The sequence below is a fragment of the Vicugna pacos genome, chromosome 29 (assembly GCF_048564905.1).
Source record: "Vicugna pacos chromosome 29, VicPac4, whole genome shotgun sequence".
Lineage (NCBI taxonomy): Eukaryota > Metazoa > Chordata > Mammalia > Artiodactyla > Camelidae > Vicugna > Vicugna pacos.
Window position 1 is genome coordinate 24,634,139 of NC_133015.1, and position 22,816 is coordinate 24,656,954.

The window sequence follows — 22,816 nt, forward strand, 5'->3', positions numbered from 1 at the left end:
TAAACGCCTGTGCCCGTGGGTGGCCCGCAGGCAGCGCCCTCAGCCTCTGCATTTCAGCCCCCACGGAGGAGGGCTGGAGTCATTCATTCCACCACAGCGTGAAGCGGGCTGTGTGCAGCACACTGCCCGAGTCGACTGCGAAGCGGGGCCACTGGCTTTGGAGGGACCGACTCGTTGCAGGAAGCCGGACCTTGTGCCCTGTGTCCCTCTCTTAGTGTAAAAGCTGCGCCGCTTGAGGCCGGTGTGTGTAGTCTGTTCTCAGTGATCTTGAGTCACACGATGCTTTCCCAGGCTACCCTGTATCTGCCTTTTAAACTTGGCTGTGCAGCCTGGTCACCCAGGGAGTGGAGAAACAGAAAAACAATATAGAAAAAAATTTGGTTCCTTGAGAAGCAAACTTGACAAACCTTTAGCTAGACTGGCTAAGGAAGAAAGAGAAAAGATCAAATTGCTAAAATCAGAAATGAAACAGGAGACATTAATACTCATCATTTAGAAACAAAAAGGATTATGAGGTAATACTATGAAAAATTGTATGCCAAGAAATTGGATAACTTAGATGAAACAGATAAATTCCTAAAAAGATATAATCTACAGAAAATGACTCAAGAAGAAGTAGAAAATCTGAACGACACATAACAAGCAGAGAAGATGAATTAGTTACCAAAACACTTTGCGTGAAGTAAAGCCCAGGACCACATGGCTTCACTGGAGAAACCTGCCAAATGCTTAACGCAGGACTCATGCCAGTCCTTCATGAGCTAGTCCAAGAGAGAAGGGAGATGCAATGCTTCTCAATTCATTGCGTAAGGCCAGTGTACGCGAGTGACAAAGCCAGCCACAGACACTGCAAGAAAAGGAAACGACAAGCCAGTACCCTTTGGACAGAAACACTCGGCAGAATACCAAGAAAACTAGCCTCATTTATGATAAAGCCCTCAAAAACCTAAGCATAGAAGAGAATTTTCTAAGCATGATGAAGGGCATCTGCAAACATCCGTAGCTGAGGTTGTGCTCAGCGACGAGAGGCTGAAACCTTTCTCTCCGAGTCAGAAAGAAAGCAGCGATGTGCCATTTCTTACTAACATTGTAGTAGAGATTCCAGCCAGCATAATTAGGCAAGAAAATGAAATAAAATGTATCCAGATTGGAACGGAAGGTGTAAAATTATCTCTCTGTGTAGGTGATACTATCTTATATACAGAAATCCTAAGAAACCCACTAAAAAGCTATTAAAATGAACAGACATGTGCAGAAGGTTGCAGTGTATTGATCAGATTTTGATACACCAGTAGTGAACAATTTAAAAATCTCATTAAGAAAACCATCCCATTTACAATTACATCAATAAGAGTAAAATACTTGGGAATCTGCTTAATGGTAAGAAGGTTTATTTTGTGCTGATGACAATGTTTTGAAACCAGACAGAGGTAGTAGTTGCATAGCATTAGGAATAAACTAAATGCCACTGGATTGTTTGCTTTAAAATGGCTAATTTTACCTTAACAATGGAATTTCAACTCTCTCAAAAAGAGAAATTCTTAGGAACAAATTTTTAGAAAGAAGCATAAGGCATGTACGATAAAACTCCAAAAATTTATTGAAAGGAATTGAAGACGGGCTTCATGAATGGGAAGTTACCTTTTGTCGTGGTTTGGACTTAATTTTATTAAGATGGCAAAACTACTCAAATTGATCTGCAGAGTCAAGGCCATCCCTAGGTGAATGGTTATTTCAGAACGACAAGTTAATCCTAAAATTCATACAGAAATGTAAGGGACCCAGAATAGCCAAAGGGCGTTAAAGAAGGAAAGGACAGTTCAGACTCACGGGACCCCGTGAGTGCAAAGTCCCGACGTGTCCGTGCGGCACAAGCTGAAGAGCAGCTGCACCGGCACGACCGAGCCCGGGGGACACTTGGCCTCTAGTGCTTCTTCTAGTCTGCGTTTTTTGTGTAAGTTTCGCCGCCTGCACTTCCAGTGTGACCTGCGTCCCAGCCATCACAGGAAAAAAAAAAAAACAAAGCAGAAATAATTCCCTGCTCTTGTTAGTGTCATCTGGCTCACTAGTGACTAGTGTGCACTGTGGTTATTTTTCTAATGAGAAGACACAGACGGTCTAGTTGTGAAGGCTGAAACGCTTGGTTGCTGCTGTCTCAGACCATTTTGTGAGCTTCTGATTGCAAAGAAAACATACCTCCAAGAGTCTCTAGCCTCTTGACTGACTGCCAGTCCTTCCTTGTAGACCAAGCTCAGGCTGTGTTTAAAGCACTGCAATTAGCACGTCCGTGAACAGCCCTTAGAAGAGAGTCACAGTGCAGTTTGTGGAAGGCAGGCGGGGCGGTCATTCTGGGACCAGGTTGCTAGATAGAAACTAATCTTCAGGGCTGTAGTCACAATAGCACAATAGCTTGGAGGAAGAAAGTCCCCCAAGGAGAGATCTAAATCCAGCTCTGGCTTAATGATCCCTTTTTCTTTTTTTGGCAGTGTTAGCCATCCGTTATATAATTTGAGTCTCACTACAGTTCTCGGTGGTGGGAAGTTATTTCAATTTCCACATCCAGACAAGAAAGCCTGAGACAGGGAATAGCTGGGTTTCACTTTAGGGCCGGATCTACGCCAGGACTAGATTTCAGGTCCCTTGCATCTTAGCTCAGGCCTCTTCTCACATATTAACTTTCAACGTCCAACCAAAGATGTACACGTATAAGTGAAATGATGGCCCAGTGTGTCATGCCCTTGGGTTGACTCAGGAGGACAAAATGAAGGAGAAAACTAGGGAACCAAGCCATTTACTCATTCAAAAGTCATCGCAGACATTTGCTGAGCATTTTCTATGGTGAGTGCATACCGGATCCTACATTTGAATCATGAGGCTTTGGGTTTCTCATGATTTGTCCCTTAGTCTGGCAAAAAAAAAAAAAAGAAAAGCCCATAAGGAAAGATCCCAAACCAAATTACCAACGTGACAAACGAGAAGTGCAGTACAAGGTCCCGCGAACCTGCACAGAGGACCCGGAGGAGAACGCGCTGTGTTGGAGGAAGTGGCTCTGATGTGCCCTGAGGGCGCACAGGGTGCAGGCAGGGGAGACAGGCTGCAGGTGGGGGTGCGATTTCTAAGACAGGAATAGTTTTTCTCAGAAACTAGAAGAGAAGAAACAGTCTTGGTGTTAAAAATGAGTTGGCCAGTTTGATTGAAGCAGCTAGTTTAGGTTGCAATACAGAATTTAAAAAATCTAAATGAATCAGGTGTTGTTGTCAACCAGGCTCAACCTCCTGGATAATTTAACAAAACTTCCTTATTCTGTGCTATACGGACAGTGTCACACCTAACAACAAGGTTTAATAAGCTTTCTCTTGATAATTAATAGCAATCTACTTAAAACTAAATGTTACCAGGATTGCTTCTTTTGGCAGGAATGGATAGTAGAAAAAAAAAATAAGGCATTTGTCGTAAGGCATTACAATACTCACTGAAGTGCTTTCATAAGTTTCACATTCCTAAAGTAGTATGTCACTCCTTTAAACAAATTCAAAGTGAATTTTGTGCTTTGAAATGTCTTCTGCACCTTGCCACATTACTTTCTCCCAGACTTATTCTGGCAAATGGATGGTTTATATCAAACACCAAAAATGTTTCTGACTGATTGACAACCTCCGTGGTTAACTGGGAGGTCCCTCCGTGACCTCAGCGTCGGCCACCGCTCATTGAGGCGGAGCAACTGAGCTGTTTTCTGACTTCCCGCATTTACGTGCACATGTGAGCGCCTGAAACACTGGTTTTCACTACGCGGCTCCAGGGCACGTGGAGAAGGACCAGCTGTGGAGACTCTGTGGACGGGAGGCTGATCACGTCTTGCAGGCAGAAGTCTGAAATTCTGTGTGAGGTTCACATGTATTTCTCTTGCTGTCAATCTAATTCTTAATTTTTTTCTTTTATATGGGTAAAACTCCACATGGGACCCTTAGAATAGGCTCATTTTACTCTTCAGTGTTTACTTTCCCACGCAGACGGGGGTCTGTGGAAAGGGGGGCTGTGTGGGCTGGGAACAGCAGCGAGCACGATGGCTGACGGACCGGCCACGGAGGTGTGAGCAGCCCGCAGGGAAGCGCGCGGGCACGGGGGCCGTCACCAGCGGGCGGCTCCCGGCGGGACGGGGCAACCAGGGATGTGGGAGAGCTACCCTGGGGAGGGGACCGCGGCCTTCAGGAGAGGAGGCGGCCACCACCGACCACCGGCACCGGGGGCGCCAGGGGGACAGACAGTGCGATGTTTCTCCACTTCCGACCTCCGAGCTGCCAGCACCTCCTGTGGACGAACCCAGCCAGGAGCCAGAAGGCAAGGACCAGGTGATGTAGTTCACGGGCGTGTTGAGGCGCAGAGGCAGATGAAGAATGGCGGTGGGTAAACAGGGGTTCTGCCCACTAGGCAGCGCCCTTCTCAATTTCTCTCGTGCTGTAGAAAGACGCGCGCCCTCAGGCTGGGGTCAGTGTATGCGACTGACTCGTCCGTAGACAGGCATGTTCTCTTCTGTTGATTCGTCTTGGGGCACTTTCCCTGAGACGTCAGGTGTAGATTGAGGGGGGAATTGTGAAGCAATGGGACAGGTCCACCCGGGACCAATCCACAGCCATGCATGGAGGGAGCCTGGTCGTGGAGGCTCTAATCTCACTCTCCTGGCTCCTCCAGCCTGTCAGTGCTTGACAGGCTGACTCAGCTGACAGCAGACAGAGCAGGTCAGGTGAGCGCCGGTTTGCAGGACCACGTCCATGGGCGTGGAGAGTGGATCTGCAGGGACCACCAGAGGATGCTCAGAAGAAGGACGATTCCTGTCTTCATGCATTTCCTCCTCTGCTTCTCCTCTCCTGTTCCCCATCCATCTGTCTCTCTCCCTCACACACCCACACACACCCACACACACGTGCACAGACACACAGGCACATTCATGCATGTGTGAGCATGTGAATTTATAAGCATCTTGTGAATTTACAAGATAAATGTCATTTGTTGTCTTCTGTGATTGCAAACAGGCTTTCAGAGGTTATTAACAGTGCCCTAACACATGGCTTTCCTGAAAATTATGTGGAGTTTCTGGCTGCTTAAAAAGGAAGCTTGCTTTTCCAAAACATTGCAGTTTGGAATAGTCCGCGTCTGAAACGCACCGTCTCAGCCTAGTGATCGGAAGTGCCCGCGGGGAAACGTTCATTTTAGGTGACAGTCATTTCTTTGACAGCTTGTCTCATGGGGAGCCATTATCATCAACATATTTTAAAATTCTGGAGCCATTACATTTGGTTCAGAATCTTTCAACTGAATAATAAATAATTCTGAGGTGTTGGGTTAAGGGCTGAGCTGACTCCCGAGGTGATCAATTTTCTACAAAACTCATGAAAAAGTGTTTACAAATCTATTCTGGGTTGACATAAATCACATCACAGAAGAATGATTTCAAAGGATGGTTTTTAAAAGTATGATGAAACAGTAGTAAATGAGCTTCCATTTTGAAGAAATTGAAATTATGGAAAAAGATGAACCTTTACATTTTAAGTCAACACTCTGATCACTATTCATAGAAAGCAAAGGTAACTGGAGTGGGGACAAACTTGGACAAAACAGGCCCTTTCATTCTCTTTCCTCAAAGTTCAAAGGTTCTAATCAAATACTCTTCTCAGAAGCAATATATGGAATATTCAAATGCATACAAATTGCACTTGTTTTGATATTGTTTACAAGACTAAGGTAACTAAAGGGCATCCATGCCATTCAAAATTAAGGAGCTTAGGTTCGTAATACTGTAGAAAGCTTGTTTTTTATGAGTCTAAAGCAAAGCAGTGGGTCCCTTAGATGAACCCAAGAACCGAAGAATGCCCAGTGGTAAGCACTCGCTCAAGCCTCTACATTCCAGGCTTGACCAGACTTCAACTTGGCCTCCAGCAGCTTAAGGCCGGGCCCCTGGGAGGACCCAGCTCCTTCTGAGTTCCTGCTTGAGATGCTCAGGACGGTCAAGAGTTTATTGTCTGTTCCAGCTCACACGTGGGGATGAGTCCTTGGCCTCCCTTCCTTGGAGCTTTTACTAAGAAGGGCTTACAATTCTGAATCCTTCCTCTGTCCCTTTGAGATGTGTCTGTATCTCCCACAGGTCAGGAGTGACTTTCTCAAGGACCTGAAAGCCATTCTTTTGAAAGAATCAGGAAGGTTAGGGCCTCAATCTCCCAGTCTCTGCAGGAGAACAAAATCCTGACTTCCACAACAGCCAGCTGGCAGACACAGTGCCTAATCGCATTGACACTGACCCGCGCTTTGCGATTTTTCACCGCCCTGACTCTGCTGGGGGTCCCGCCTGCTGCCAACCCGCTCCCGCTCCGGTCTCCTATTTACACTCTCCGTCCCACTGAGCCAGTCAGAGTGGGGCTCCACTCTCTCCCCTGCTGTCAGTGGTGACCATGAAGTGCTGTCACCACTTAGCTCCCATCCACTGTGTTTGTCTTTGACAAAACCACCTCTGGGCTCCAGAGAGGTCCCTTGTGTGACCGTAAGTCATGAAACTTCCCCCAGCACGAGCTTTGCTCAACAGTTTCCTCTTCTTGGGCTGCTTCCTCCAGTTTATCAAATTTCAGAACAAAATATAAAAAATATTTTTTAAAAAGAGTCTAAAATCAGCCCCGAGAGATCTGGTTTAGTTTGTAATCATTTGCACGTAAGGATTCTGCCACCTGTTTGCAAAACAAATGTCATTTGCAAGCAGCCATGCAGTTGCTTTGAAGGCAAGAAGGAGACTCTGCAGAAGGCCTCTGAGTTTACTCTCTGAACACACAAAACAGTCTAATTAGAGGGAAAATGACTGGGAGCCAAATTCTTTTAATATCTTGACCATGGCCCTTGCAAGGACATAGTGTTACCATGAGATTTTTAAACAGAGTTTTCAGTCCCAGGCAAATGTCGAAAGTCATCCCACTTGTCAGGAACGAAGTGAGATATTATGAAAATGGAAAAGTGGTAATAAAAACTGGGTTCCAAGTAACAGTTTAAGTTTCTAAAAAGCTATGTCAAATACAACTGAACATTTTGAAACTTCTTTCCATCTGCTGAATGTGGAACAAATCTACAGTAGGGGACTAAGAAAATATTGTCTTCTAGCATAATAAATGTTCACTTATCCACAAAATTTGAAAGTTAACACAACCAGGTATTTATTTACAATAGTATATGTTGGTAAAGAGATTCAAATGCCAACTCAGGGGAGGATATAGCTCAGTGGTAGAGCACGTGCTTAGCTTTCACGAGGTCTTAGGTTCAAACCCCTGTACTTCCATTAGAAAAATAAATTTTAATGAAAAATGCCAACTCATATTAACTCAAAAAGAAAAATTAAACTGTGTTCAAGACAGTTATGGTGTAAAACATGTAGTAAATTCCAATGCTTTGAAAATGGTTTAATCAGACATTGACCAAGTTAGAATATGTAATTTCTAATTTTTTCAGCCATCCTGGAAAATGGGGGTTTCACACGCTTACTTTTCTGTATTTTTTTCTTCCAGTTTTATTGAGCTGTAACTGACACACAGCCCGGTACATTTAAGGTGCACAGAACAATGATTTGACTCACATACATCGGGAGCTTATTGCCACAGTAAGTTTAGTGAACACCCATCATGTCATAAATACAAAATTAAAGAAATAAGAATATATATATATATATATTTTTTTCCTTGTCATGAGAACTGTTAAGATGTACTCTCTTAACAACTGTCATATATAACGTACAACACTGGTAAGTGTATTTATCATGTTGGACGTTACATCCCTAGTACTTATTTCTCTTACAACTGGGAGAAATATACCCTATGATGTCACTCATATGTGGAATCCTAAAAAAAAAGGACACGGCCTGCTAAGCGCCACATGGCCTTGGCCGGAGGCGTGGCCTGCTGAGAGCAGCCTGGCGATGGGCTGGAGGGGCCGCGGGGCCGCAGAGAGGCAGTGTGGCGCACCGCAGGTGGTCGGCCGGGTCGGCCAGAGCGGAGGTGGCCTTTCCGGTGCGCCTGCTCTCGTTGCCGCCTGCGCCACCGCCTTCTCGGCGCCCACCTCTGGCGCACTGGGGGCCCACTTTCTTGCCCCGGGCCCCTCACCCTCCGCACACTCCACTTCCGGGCTGGCATCCGCCTTCGCGCGCCCGCACCCGGCGCCCCCTGCACCCGCGGGGGCTGGCCCGGCTCCTCTCCTGCTCCCAGCCCCGCGGCGGGGCATCGGGCTCCCAGAACAGCAGCACAGCGGACCCCGGCCCATCCCGGGAGCGCCCCTCCCAGGCCTCTGGCCTCCCAACCCGGCTTCTCACCGGCCAGCCAAGCACCCCCGACACCGCGGTAGACAGAGGGCACTGCTGACCCCCGTGCCGCACTCCCCAGGACCCCCTCCACGTGCGCAGTGGGTATGCAGCCCCAAGCTCCCCCTGGCTGTTTCCCGAGTCCTCCTCCACCTGCGGCCATCAGCACCTCTGCCAGGCCCAGGTCAGCTGGCAGAAAAAGGCTGCTACCTGGTGGAAGAGGAATCCCTCACGTCAGTCCTTGCGTGTGCTGCCCCCACGCTGCCCTCCGGGCGTCTGAGCCCAGAGGCTGCAGAGGGTGAGGAGAGCGGCCCCAGGAACCTCAGATCGCCTCCTGGCAACCTTGGCCCTGCCTGCCTCCCTGCCTCCCAGCCCCGACCTCCACGAAGGGAAGAACCGGTACCACCAGCCTGGCCCGCCCCACAGACAGCCAGCCAGACGGGAAGCCGGGAGACGGAGCAGCAAGAAGAGCGACCTGGACCCAAAGGGCGTCCTGACCCTGACCGAGATGTGAAAGATCCGAGGCCACCAGCCCAGGCCAGACTCCACCTGCAGCTGCTGTGGCCAGAGCAGCGGCGTCAGTGGCTGTCCACAGAGGCGACGGCGGCCTTTGGCGAGGGCAGGCCTGGGACCCTTCAGAGCGTGGTCCTCCTCCCGATGGGTCACTGGGCCGAGGTGCTGGTGGGCCCCTGGCCTGGGACCACTTCCACCTGACGTCCTGGTTGCATTCCGCCTGCGGAGTCCTTGTTCTCTGGAGAGTTCCCTTGTGGAGGGGGAGGGACGCTGCGCCTTAGAAGGAGAGCAGCTGGAAGGGCTGTGGGCGGAGGTGGCACGCCTGGGTACGCCCTCGGCCCTGTCTGGCACAAAGCCGGAGCTCACGAAGACAGCTGTGGACATAAGCGGGGAGCGTGAGAGAAATCTCCACAAGACAGTGTCTGAACCGAAGGGAAAGTACAGCAGGTCTGAAGAAGACCGAACGTGAGAAGGCGATTGTTCACTTCTCAGAGCAGGGGCGCCCTTTAGGGAACGTGCCAGCAGGGCAGGCGCCCGGGGCGTTGTGGTGGGGGGGGCAGGGGCACATCCCGGGGAGCCCCCTGCCCTGAGCACAGAGGAGTCCTTGGCTGAGCTCAGGGGCTGCAGGAGAGGTGCCATCAGTCGGAGGGGGAGGGGGAGGCCTTGCAGGAGCAGGGGGAGGGGTGGTGTCAGCAGGAGGCTGAGGTCCTTGAGCTAGAGGGTGTCATCGTAGAGCCCAGGGTGGGTAGGGAGGTAGGTGGGGGAGTGGGAAGGGGGAGGGGGGCATGGAAGGGGAGCTTCACATGTATATGAATTCTCAATAAATAGTGTGTTGGAATGCAAAAAATAATGATAAAAAAGTTTCTAAAGGGCACTATGAATTCATTTACAAAACAGAAACAGACTCACAAACATAGAGAACAAACTTATGGTTACCAGGGAAAGGGGGTGGGAAGGGATAAATTCGCGGGTTCAAGATTTACAAATATTAACTACTATATATAAAATAGACGAGTTTCTTCTGTTGAGCACAGGGAATTGCATTCAATATCTTGTAATAATCTTTAATGAAAAGAATATGAAAATAAATACATGCATGTACATGGATGACTGAAACATTATGCTCTACTCCAGAAATCGATACATTGTAAGCTGACTATATTTCAATAACATTTTTTTTTAATTTTTAAAATTTTCTTAAAAGTCGAGAAGTTTAAACCAGCAATGGGCGGCCGGGAGCACAGCTCAGTGGCAGAGTGCGTGCTTAGCAAGCACAAGGTCCTGGGTTCAACCCACAGTACTTCCATGAAAAAGATTAATCATAAAAAGGAGTAAGCAGTAATAGCAGGGCATTAAATCAAGTGCCTGGCCTTGTGCAAATGCACAGGCTGCGTGCTCATAAAGCCAGCCCTGTTTAGGAATGCAATTATTTGTCAAAAGGCTGGATTTTAAAGGACACCTGAAAATGGAATGGAATCTGAAGTGATGGTCAGTGATTTCAAGTGCTTCTCGAGGAGGCATGAGAACTCAAAGGTGCTGAACAGGAAGGTGTGGTCACACTATAAAAACAATCCTTAAAGTTAGAAAAAAAAGACTAGACGCTGCACAACTGATCTACCCTTTGGATCATCCGAGGGTGCTTGTTAAAGCCACAGATTCCCTGAGTGACACGTAGATTCTAACCTGATAGGTCTGAGTAGGGGTGAAGGAGGGGGAGGGGAGGGCTTGGAATAGAAATTTTTGACGAGTGCCTTGGGTGAATCTGATGCATCTTCTAAGCGAACATCCTAACATTTTCCAACTTCTGGTAATTTAATGCACAAAACATCACAGGCATATAGGAAAACAGGAAGCGTTTAATCAAATATCGTTGGGGAGATTGTGTTTGAAGTTTCAGTGCCGCTTGCTCCACATATCAGCATAACTGTGGGTGGAAAATAAAAATTACTGTTGTACACACAAACATCAGATTCACACACACATCGCTGACGTCTGATGACAGCCATTTAAAAATAACAAAAGGAGATTTTACTTCCGTGGAAGTAGGTGAGACCTCTCAGGGCCACGCATTTTCACATCCACTCAAAGAAAATCATTTCTCAGTCCAGTTTGGGAAGGGGAGCAATCGTCCTTTTTTGTTACAGCCTATTTGTTTCCTATGACAATGGAAAACTGTCAGAATCACATCCTTTTATTTCTGAACTTACAAAGAAATTCAAACAAGAAGAGTAGCAGGTTTCTCCCGTCTCAGTCGCTGTGGTTTTACAATTACCTGCCAGCTTCGGAAAACAATTTCTCAAGAAGTGGAGGAATCTGAGACTTTAGCAGCATGGCTCTAACAGATGTTTCAGTTGCGCAGAGGACTCAGTGAGACCGTTTCTCATTCAAGGCAATTGCTTTCATGAGCGAAACCAATTATCCTCTGAAAAAGAAATAATTCTCCAAACAACACTTTTAAATTGAGATGCCTTGTAAAGGCAAACTAGAACACATTCAAAAATAAAATAAACCTAATATCTACCTTTTTGGAGAATGCTCTGAAGAGTATCATAACTCACTTACCATGAACGTCTAACTGTACAAACTAACTTACCCTGAGGCAGGCAGCTCTCTTCATGGGCAAGCAGACCTCTCCTTAGAACAACTCATTGAAGCTTTCTCTTCCTTTTCAACCTGTGTTCTTCCTTGTTAGGGCAGAGGTTTGTAACTGTTGAGATTTTTCACCAGATGTTGCTAATTATTTTCTCCCCAAAGACTTTGCTCACAAAGACCCTCGTTCCCGGACCCCAGGTACAGGGGCTCCTGAGCGCTGTCCCCCGGCCCCCTGGGCGCCTCCCCCGCCGGGCGCGCTCGGGGCCGCATCGGCTGGTCCCGCTCAGTGGGCGCTCAGCGTCCCGCTGTGCCTGGACCAACCAAGGAGGCCGCGAGGGGAGCCCTGAGGCCTCTGAGCCCCCGGGGTTCGGGCTGGAGGCTGTCTGGACCTGCCCCATTCTCAGCTGGTACCCAGCGGCTTGCGGTTTCATTAATTCCTGTCGCAGCTGATGCCGCACCTCTCTTGAACTGCCTCGCGTCCCTCAGGCAGATTTGGCCTCGGCTGCTGTGCCGACCCGGCTCTGTCTGCCCTGGCCCTGCGCGGGCTTTGTGTCTTCAACTGGGGCAGTGATGCGCTGGGCTAGTCTAATGTCACATCTTGCTCATTCACGTCTTGTTTTCAGTTGCTCAATTTCCAGATTAACTGAGAGAGAAGGGAAGTTTTGCTTCAAACAAATGTTTACTTATCAACAAGCTTTTAAAATGCTCTATTCCATTAAAAAAAAAAAGGAAAAGAGGAGTGAAAAACAAAAGTAAAAACCCCAAACCGATTAAACCGCCCATGCATAATGAAGGTTTACCCAGTGCGCCCTACCAAGCTCATTTCCTCACTGGGAAGAACTCATCAAGCGGCTTCGCTGCTGAGGCGGCGCCATCACGTGGAGGCAATGCGGCCGCTGCGGAGGGCAGGGCGGTTACCCTCCCCGCGCGCGCACGCGGCGCAGCGTTGGATCCCACAGCGCGGCGCCGGCTGCGCCCCGTCCCGCCCTGGAAGCCCCGGGAGGCGCAAGCTCCCGCGGCCCCGCACTGCGACCTCGCGCGGTTCGCACACAGACTTCACACGTCTTCGGCCTCCGCCTCCGCTTTCTGAGCAGCCTTGCAGGTTTTCCGTGACGAGCAAACGGGAGGAAATGTGGGGGGTGGGAATCACTCCCTAGCCATTTATGTAAATTTAAAGGAGGAAAGTTCAAATAAACATAAAATAAAAAATAGTGACTTGTTATTGTTCATTCTCCATTAAGATTTTAGGGCTATACTCAACAAACTAGAAATAGAAGGGAACTTCCTCAACTTGATAAAAGGCATCTGGAAAAAACTCAAAGCTACTTACTACGTCCCCTTACGTCAGGGATAGGACAGAAGCTTGCTCTAGCCCCCTGTGTGCAACACTGCACTGGACGTTCTAGCCAGGAAATTAGCAAGGAAAGAAATAAAAGGCACCTAGACTGGGAAGGAAGAAGTAAAACCATCTCTATTTGCAGATGACATGATCTTGTGTATATAAACATCTTAACATGTTTACTAAAAAACTGTTAGGACTAGGAGACGGGTTCAGCAGGGGTGCAGGATGCGTGGTCAATACATGAAAATCAGCTGTGTTTCCATACAGCAGCGACGTGCAAACCAAAACTAAAATGAAGGAAAATGTCATTTAAAATAGCATCTGGAATAAAATGCTTAAGAATAACTTCTTTTTTTAAACAATGTGAAAAGTTGTACTCTGAAAATTGCAAAGCACTGTTAAAAGAAATTAAAGCAGACCTAAAAAAAGTAGAGGGACATCCCAGGTGAATGGGTTCAAAGACTTCATGTTGTTAAGATGACAAATTGACCTGTAGGTTTAATGCAATCCCTACGACAATCCTGACTGGCTTCTTTCCAGAAACTGACCAGCTGATCATACAATTCATATGGGAATTCAAAGGACCCCCAATAGTCAAAAAGATGTTGAAAAAGAACAACATTGCAGAACTTACACTTCACAAGTACAAAACTTACTACAAAGTTTCAGTAATCAAAACAACGTGGTGATGGTGTAAGGACTCACATAGATCAATAGACTAGAACTGAGAGTCCAGAAGTAAACCTCACATTACATTCGTAGTTAACTGCATTTCATCAAGAGTGCCAAGACAATACAATAGAGTAAGAATAGTGTTTTCAACAAATGACTCTGAGACAACTGGATATCCACATGCAAAAGAACTGAGTTGAAACCCTGCTTCAAACCGTATACAAAAATTAATTCAAAATGGATCAAAAGACTAACTGTAAGAGCTAATACTACAAAAGTCTTAGAAGAAAACATATAGACTTAAGTCTCAGTTGACCTTGGAGTAAGTGATGATTTCTTGGGTATGATGCTAAAACCACAAGCAACAAAAGAAAAAAAACAGACAAATTGGATATTATCAAAATTAAAACCTCTGACATACAAATAGCACTATCAAAAAAATGAAAAGATAACCCTTAAAATGAGAGAAAATTTTTGCAAAGTATGTGTCTGATAAGGGACTGGTATCTAAACTAAAGAAAGCACCCCTACAACTCAATAAAAAAAAAGGCAAATAACCCAACTAAGAAATGAGGAAAGGATCTGAATAAGCATTTCTCTGAAGTAGATACAGCAATGGCTGGTAATCACATGAAAACGTGCTCAACATCCTTAGTGACCAGGGCAGCACAAGTCACAGCCACAGCAGGATATCATTTCACTGCTACTTGGATGGCTGTAATCAAGCAGACAGAGGACGACATGTGACAATGAAGATGAAAGAAATTGGGACCCTCATACGAAACTAGTGAGAATGCATGATGGTGCAGCCGCTTTGGAAAAAAGTCTCGCAAGTCTTCAAAAAATTAATCATAAGGTTATCCTATGACCCAGCAATTCAACTCTTAGGTATATACCCAAAATAAACGAAAACATGTCCACACAAAAACCAGCACAGAGAACATGTTCATAGCGACATTATGCATAATAGCCAAAAAGTGGGAACAGCCTAAATGCCCATGAACAGACCAATGGCTGAATAAAATTTGATGCATCCATTGAATAAACTATTATTCAGAAATAAAAAGAAAAGTAGTGACACTGAAACATGGATAAACCTTGAAACATTAAACCAAATGAAAGAGCCAGTCACAACAGACCAAATATCATATGATTCCGTTTATGTGAAATGCTCAGAATGTGCAAATCTTTTGAGCCAGGATGTAGGCTGGTTGTCACCAAGAGCTGATGGAAGTGAGGGAACTGGGCTGAGGCTGGAGTGTGGGTTTCTTTTGGGGGGCGATGAAAGTGTTCTAAATTTACTGAATTGTATGTTATATGAATTATATCTGAATGAAGTGGTAATTCCAAGAAAGGTTTTAAGGGTAGAGACAAAGTAAGCAAATTGGTTAAATGATTAAATGAAGTGCTAAAGCCCTGAGCCCTGTAATGCATTGAGGTGGACTTCGCCGGTCGCTTCCTGAGTTTTAAAGACTCACTTTCGAAAACAGTCAAGGACATTAAAAGTAGGAAAAGATGTGTAAGAGATCAGCGAGGCCTTGTTTTCCTTCAGTTAGAACAAGAAACCAACAATATCAAAAGAAAAGGATTCTCGACATTCATGGAAGTCAGTAATGACTTGTTGTTAACTTTCACACAATGCCAGAATTCTCTGGTCACAACGCACAGCTTATACGCAAATTGTCTCAGTATGCTATAGGAGAATATTACTGAATGTTTCACGAACGCAATAAGCTTCTAAAATAAATTCCTGAAATGAGGTTAAGGAAAACAGAGCTCATTAAAAATCTACACAGGGGTCCCCTCGCCAGGGTGACAGCCCCGCGCCCGTCTGCTTCCGTCTGCTTCCTGGTCTGTGGCATGGCTCCGATCTCCTCTGTCACGTGCCCTCATCTGGAAACAGCTACTGTTGTCCTCTCTTGGCAGCTGAACTGAGTCCTGGCTCTTTGTGCCGGGCTGCCTCCCTGGAAATGGTCCTCCTTCTGGCTCGTGTCCCTGGGGAAAAGGGTGACTAGGAAGAGAGGACACTGACCCTCTTGGCGTTGACGGGGACCTACTGATTAACAATATTTAATTAACTTGCGTAATTGTACTGACATTCATTCATAGAACTCAGCAAATATCCAATGAATTATAAATAATTTGGGGGGGTTCGTGTTTTGGATTTGGGGGAGGAGGTAATTAGGTTCATTTACTTATTATTATTATTTTTTAATGGAGGTGCTGGGGACTGAACCCAGGACCTTGTCCGTGCTAAGCATGTGTTCTACCACTGAGCTATGCCCTCCTCGACAGTGAGTTAATTATGTGCAATTAATTATATGCGAGAATATCAAGAGGGACCTATCAAAGGCCTTGCTGCTGCTGGATCTGCCTGTCAATCACCGTCTTCAGTTCACTGTCCTTGCCAAGGAAGTGGATGTCCCGTGTTTTCCTGTCCTCCAGCTTGTAGGTGCCAGTAGTACCTCCCAGTTGTGACAATCAAAATTGTTTCCAGACATCGCTAAATGTCCTTGGTTAAGGAAGGGGGATTGCAAAATAGCCCCGGGTTGAGAACCACTGAGATGGATGTACAGATGAGGAGGGGAGAGTGGGGGCTGGGGTTTGCTTACTTCGTCAAATCACAAAATCCTCTGATTTGCCGTCATTCTACTTAATCCTGCAGGAGGACGTCCCTTATCAAGGGTACAAGTGTTCTGCCCCCGTGAGACAGTATGGAATCTGTCCTCTGTAAACTTAACGATGAGTAACTTAAATTATAATTAAATTATAATTATAGTTAAATTAAACTATAAATAAAAAGGTACAACATAGAGAGCTGTTGAAAAGCAATTAAGAAGAAAAAAATAAAAGGCAACTGAGTAATTCAGCTAAATAAAGATCCAGTGCCTGCAAAAGCAGAACAGGAGGTAACACTCTGTAAACAAGTGAGCACCAACCTCAAATACAAAAGGATGTAACCAACTTGATAATTCGGCCGCAAATCAAATTTCTGATACGCAGTGAAGGAAGGTGTAGACGGAGGGCGACATGATGACCCACTTCACGTGGTCGCCCAAGGCCGGCGTTCCCTGACGGAAGGAGCACCGGAGCGCAAGTCCGGGGCCTGGCCTGGAGCCCTGGCAGCACCATCTGTCTGCAGACTTGAGCAAGCCACCTTTTCAGTATTTTCAAATCTATCAAAAGGATTGGCTTAGATAATTAAAAAATTTTTTCCACCTCTCAAATTCTATACTTGCAGGTTAAAAGAAGCCGTGCTTGAAAGCAGAAGGACTGGGTGGCGCTTTCCTCAGTTCCAGTCAAGGTTTCTACTGTCTTTAGCTCCTCAACTCTCCCCAGAGGAGGAAGCTTGATGGATACTTGTGCAACAAGCTTATCGCTGCAGGTGAGCAGATATGCCTGGACAAAGCCCGTTCAGCTGGCTGTTTGAGCAAAAGAAACTCTGCTGTCTCTCAACCATGTGAATAATTGAAACAAAACCAAACAGGTCACACCAAGCAGTCTGCTCGCTCGGCTCTGTGTAGCTCTGGTCTGAGAAGTGAGCTACGCACCAGAGGAAACAGATGGGAAAGGCTGGCGCCCACGGTCCCCTGACTGGCCCTGTCGCAATGGTAACGGGAAAGTGGCTGTTTATTTGGGATCTTCTGTTTTTAATGCAGGTGTTTATCGGCGTAAACCGCCCCCCTAGGCTGCTTCTCCTGTGTCCCGTACGTTTTGATGTGTTGTGTTTCTACTTCCACTTATGCCAGGGTAATTTTTCATTTCCCTTTTGATTTCTCCATGGGTCGTTCAGGACTGTGATGTTTAATTTCCACATAGGCGTGAATTTTCCCGTGTTCTTCTTTCTTGATTTCTAGTTTCATACATTGTGGTCAGAAAAGATACTTGATATGATTTTATTCTTTTTTACATTTGCTAAGGGTTGTTTTGTGACTGAACATACGATGTATCCTGGAGTATATTCCATGCACACTTGAAAAGGCAGTGTGTGCTCCTGCCATGGGATGGAACGTTCTGTGTCCGTCTGCCCTGAGGCATGGCTCCGTTCCAGTTCCGCGTATCGATTTTCTGTCTGGATGGCCCATCCATTGCTGAAAGGGCTTACTGAACTCCCTACTATTACTGTATTGCTGTCTCTTCCCCCTTCAGATCTGTTAGTATTTCCTTCATATATTTTGACGTTCCAATGTTGGATGCATATATGTTTACGATTGTTATGTCCTTCTGATAACTTGACTCCTTCATCGTGGAATATATGACCTTTTCTGCTCTTGTTGCAATTTATGACAAAGTGTATTTTGATACTTTGATATAAATAAATATAGCTACCCTTCTCTTTTTTTTCTTTCTATTTTCATGGAATATCTTTTACCATCTATTAAATTTCAATTTATTTGTGATCCTTGTGGCTTTGCATTGGTGTCTGCACATTTGAGTAATTAGAGGCCTTTTCCAATCTTCACAGACTGACCCTGGCAGGCAAAGTTCTTCACCAGTCAGTGTGTTCAGAGTTCTGGGTGTACCCTCTGGTGGTGTCCATGAGTGAGCTTGCTGCTGGAGTCCTTGGGCAGGTAGGTCTGGGGCCTGGGGAGGCAGGTGGATAGACCTGGTATTTGAGTATATGGGGAACACCGTGGTGCCTGTGTCTTTGGGGAAGGGACTGGAGTCTTGGTTCACTAGGGTGAGCCTGGCACTTGGGTCTGCAGTAATGGGTGTGGGAACTGGGTCTGTGTGGGCCCATCTGGATTCTGGGTCCACAGGGGCGGATCCAGTATTGGACAGGCCAGGAGCCAGGCTTCATGGAAGCCAGCCTGGAGGCCAGGATTCAGGGGTCAGCCTGGCACTGGGGCCAGCCCAGAGCCTGGTGCCGCAGAATCAGCCTGTGAGCTGGGACATCAAGGGTCAAGCTCAAGGCGAAGGGCCCTGGAGCTGGCCTGGTGCTGGGGCGGCCAGGGACCTGGGTCCATGGGGGCCGGTCCGAAGTGTAGATCCCTGGGGGCTGGCTCAGAACTGAGGTGGGCCTGGGCCCTGTGCTGTGGGAGCCGGCCTCATGCTGAAGTGAGCTGAAAGCCGGGGTCCATGGTAGCCAGCCTGTTGCTGAGCCCAGCCGACATCCTGGGCTCGTGGGTCCCTCCGAGAGCCTGGGTTTGTGGGCTGACTGGGAGACAGGCGTTGCAGAGGCCTCTGAGGACCTTGGGCTCCAGCTGGAGCTGGGAGAGCTGAGAGCTTGGATTCCCTGAAGCCGGGAGCCCAGATCCATGGGTGCAGCACCTAGGGGAGCCAGGAGCCTGGTTCACGAGGGCCCTCTGGGACCCTCAGCCAAATATGATGCCTGGGGCCACGGAGCTGCCCTGGGTCACTGGCGCTGGCACGTGCCACGGCGAGCAGGGAGCTGGGTTCACAGGAACACTCAGGGAGTCCCCCAGGGCTACCGGGAGTCAGCCGGGGCTGGGGTGGGTGGCTCTCTTCGCTCTCCTCCCGTGGAGAAGGGGTCTCTCTCTGTGCTGGGCTGCCGGGCTTGGGGCAGGAGTGGTGAGGGTGGTGGGGAGCTACCTTTCCGACCCTCTGCAATGCATCTTTTTATTTCTAGGCTTCACCCAGGTACTGGCTCTTGTGAAGGTGTTTTCATGCATGGATAGTGTGAAATGAAAGTCATACTTTCTGGCAAGCCAAGAAAAATTTAAACATTAAAAAATCCTCTCCCTTTGGCCTGCTCTCCCCGCACTGCACACTGTGTCTCTGCATCAGGCAGCGACCAAAGCTCCCCCACCGGCAGGAACACCTGCTCCACCATAAAAACCAGCATTCTCCCAGCACCTTAAAAGATGACATTCCTTCCTGGATCTTGTAAGGGGTCACATGCCCCCCCCAGGGAGATGCTGACATCTAGATTTTGTGAACTGTCAATACATTATTGGTGCAAAGCCCTCGGCCTCAGAAAAAAAACTTAGCAAAACTGTGCCTCGATTTCTAACTATAGAATGGTCCTCGGAGCTTTCCCAGATGCTCTTCCCGGGTAATCATACTCAAATTCGGCTCGAATAAAAATTTCCATTTCTTTCTTAGATCAACTGATTAAGTTTTCGTTGACAATGGTTATTCAAATTGTTGTTTCTGGGGTGAGAATGAGTTACCATTTTGCTGACATCACACTTTTAAAGTTACTATTTAACTTCCTGGATTATCACTAGAAATAACAGTTTGCTTCCTGCAAGTGACTGTAGGAGAGAAAAAACTTTTCCTCTATCCTCTTAAATTCAGTGACAGGGGCATAAAAATTAAACAAAAACAAAAACAAAAAAGCAGATTAACAGGAGAAAAGATTAGTTTGCATGCATAAAGAGGCTTTATAAAACAGAAGTGAAACCCAAAGAGATGCTTGGAGTGGGAATTTATATACCATTTTAACAAAGAGGGACATGAGAAGTGAGTAGACAAAGGAAAAAAGGGTTTGGACTTTGGGGGCGGTAAATTGTGGGAAGAGAACATTATGGGAAAAGCCACTGAAAGATGAGGGCTATTTTAGTAGAGTTGGTTTATGTACACCCTAGTCAGTGCTATTTCTAGTAAGAAGAGTCATTTCTCTTAAGAGAGGAGAGGGAAGGGTTATTTAAATCCAGACAGTAGAACATTAAAGAATCTGCAAAGCTTTAAGCAAGAGTCTGTAAAATTATCATCATCCCTACCAGTTAATTCAGTCTCATGTGATTATTTCTTGTTTTGCTTTGTCTTGGGTTAGCAGTTTCTTGAACCCATCAGCTTCTCCACTCGAGCCCTGGAAATCCTTTCTTCTTTGTTGAAGATGAAGCATTTGACCTGTAGTTGATTGCAAAAGCTTTCAAGAAATCGTCAGAGTAAAACAATGTGTCTGTGAATAATAAAAGACTTAAAATAGCCATGGTTAAAGATTTGGTGAATTCATTATAATGCCACTGACAAGAAAATTTTTTTTTCTGTGACATACAGCTTTTTAAGATAATAACTAGAATTATGACAGATAATATTATACTAGGACCTACATGGACAGCAAAAACATTGACAAATTTTTGGGAGCTCTATACAATTTCTGAAATATTTATGTTAATAACATACACTATATGAATATAACCTAAGGGAGGCTTAAGCATGACTCATGTAATTTAACATATCAAGCCTGATTAATTTATCATCTCTCTTTTGACAAGATGAGAGAACAAATGCTTTGAGATTTTCCAGGAGCCCTGTGGGAAGTCTCAAAGTTAGTTCAAGGCCAAGAGCACTTAGAATTTGATTTGGAGACATTGTCAAAAGTGTCAGAAGATTTGAACACTTGATTAAATAAGATCACAGGTCATTATAAATAATACTTAGTTATCCATTTAATCAAAATGACAATGAAAGATTTTTTAGAGTCATCAGAAAAATGACAACAGAGGAGAACCCAGTCATCCAATCTCCCCATCGCTTCACAAAGATCAACCATGGGACAGTGCTGAGGAGGAAGAAATTTTCCTCTACCCTTCTAGGTCCTCCTGGCTGGGCTGAGAATTATATTGACATGAGACAGATCAGGAGAAAATCAAACAAAAGTTTCTTAACACGTAAACGTGGGAGAGACCCAGGAAAACTGAGTAACCTACAAAAATGGCCAAAGCCCTCATCTTGAATACCACCTTCAGCTAAAGACCAAAGAGGATGCTGAGGGTGGGAGAGCCAGTGATGGGAGGTGACCAGGAAAAGCACAGTAAACAAGGGTGATTCTGATGCAGATTTGCCTTGCCTTGTCCATTGATAAGAATTTCTAGAGATTTGGTCATCATGGCACTGAGAGGAAGACACCTATACTAATGGAGATTTGCTTTACAAATGCAAGTATTTCTTACAAAGGGGAAATTCCTACTGTGTTTTCAGAGTCCCAGGTCTGCTGTTGCTCAGAAGATAACCAGCTTGAAACAATTAATATGCCAAAGAGATCTATTTTAGAGTGGCAAATCCCACTCCCCTGCGACAGCTAGCCCACAAACAGCTCTGGGAGAAAAACAGCTTTGGGAGACATCTGGAGGCCACCTAAGAAGTTTTCGCACTGTGGAACAAAAACCCTGAGAAGAGCTGCACAGGAAGAGAAGGAAAACAGCTTTTTTTGTACTTGCATCACTGCATCCCCCAGCCCAGCACTGCTCAGTGCCAGGAAGGAACTTCCCCGCTAGGAAGAGGTCTCCTCAGCAGGAGAGGAAGAGCTTGGTAAGTGACCAGCTCCTCCAGCCTTTAGGGGCACTGCATAAAGGTCCCCCTTTGGCTCCACCTCGCCCCTCACCCAGAGCAGCAAAGCTAAGGCAGATAGAGTCGGCTGCCAACAAAGGAAAAGGCAAAGCTGGGGCTATTATTAGCAGGCACACACCGGAAGCATCCACGGCTCACAGACACTGGCTCTGCAGGAAAACACAGCAGATTGCACAGTCAGCACAGCAGATTTCACCAACACTGACACCACAGGTATTCACATTCATTGGTGCCAGATACCCGAGTCCCTCACTGCTCCCTCCTCACCCCCAACCTCCAACCCACCCCCAGTCCCCAAAGGAGCTTGGGAACTACACCAACAGCCAGCTCAGGCCTCTGTGGCTGTGTGACTGTAAAACACCAGCCGCCTGAGTCACCACCTCCCACTCAGAGTTGTGCTAGCCGCCAACACACTACTGAATAACCAACAAACCAAAGAATAAATCAAAAGGGAAATCAAGAAGTAACTTGGAAAAAATTAAAATAGAAACACAGTGTATCAAAACCTGTGGGGTGCTGCAAAGGCAATGCTGAGAGGGAAGTTCATGGTGATAAATGCCTATATTAAGAAGAAAGAAAGACTTCAAATATAATCTAACTTTACATCTCAGAAACTAAACGAAGGACCAACTAAGCCCCAAATTATCAGAAGAAAGGAGACATAAAGATCAGAGCAGAAATAAATGAGATCGAGACCAGAAAACAATATGAAAGATCAACAAAAACTAAGCTGGCTTTATGAGAAGATAACAAAATTGGCAAATCTTTGGGTCTACTAACTCAGAAAAAAAAAAGAGTCAAATAAAATCAAAATAAAAAAGGAGCTATTACACATGTCACTGAAATACAAAGGAGCATGAGAACTGCTATGAACAACTGTCTGTCAACAAACTGGGTAACACAGAAGACGTGAATAAATTCCTGGTAACACACAACTTACTAAAACTGAATCATGAAGAAATAGAAAATCTGGACAGAATCAAAAAGCACCCATTACAGAAAAGCCCGAGAGCAGATGATTCTACTGGTGGATTCTGCCAAACTTTTACAGAAGAACTAGCACCAGTCTTCTCAGGGTCCTCTGAAAAATTTAAAAGGAGGAAATACTTCTAAAC

The 22,816-nt window shown here is 46.1% G+C and overlaps 1 long non-coding RNA gene across 5 annotated transcripts; it reads right to left on the reverse strand.

The window, feature by feature from the left end:
* Nucleotides 1-10,672: 10,672 nt before the first annotated feature.
* On the reverse strand, nucleotides 10,673-12,333 carry LOC140690187 (uncharacterized). 5 transcript variants are annotated; one of them, XR_012065365.1, is made up of 5 exons: nucleotides 12,243-12,333; nucleotides 11,887-12,071; nucleotides 11,430-11,543; nucleotides 11,109-11,258; nucleotides 10,673-10,760 (listed from the first exon to the last, which is right to left on the reverse strand). It is a non-coding gene; the product is annotated as an uncharacterized lncRNA (long non-coding RNA). The 5 variants fall into 5 exon arrangements; XR_012065368.1 differs by having other exon boundaries at nucleotides 10,673-10,992; XR_012065367.1 differs by having other exon boundaries at nucleotides 10,869-11,258.
* Nucleotides 12,334-22,816: the final 10,483 nt, after the last annotated feature.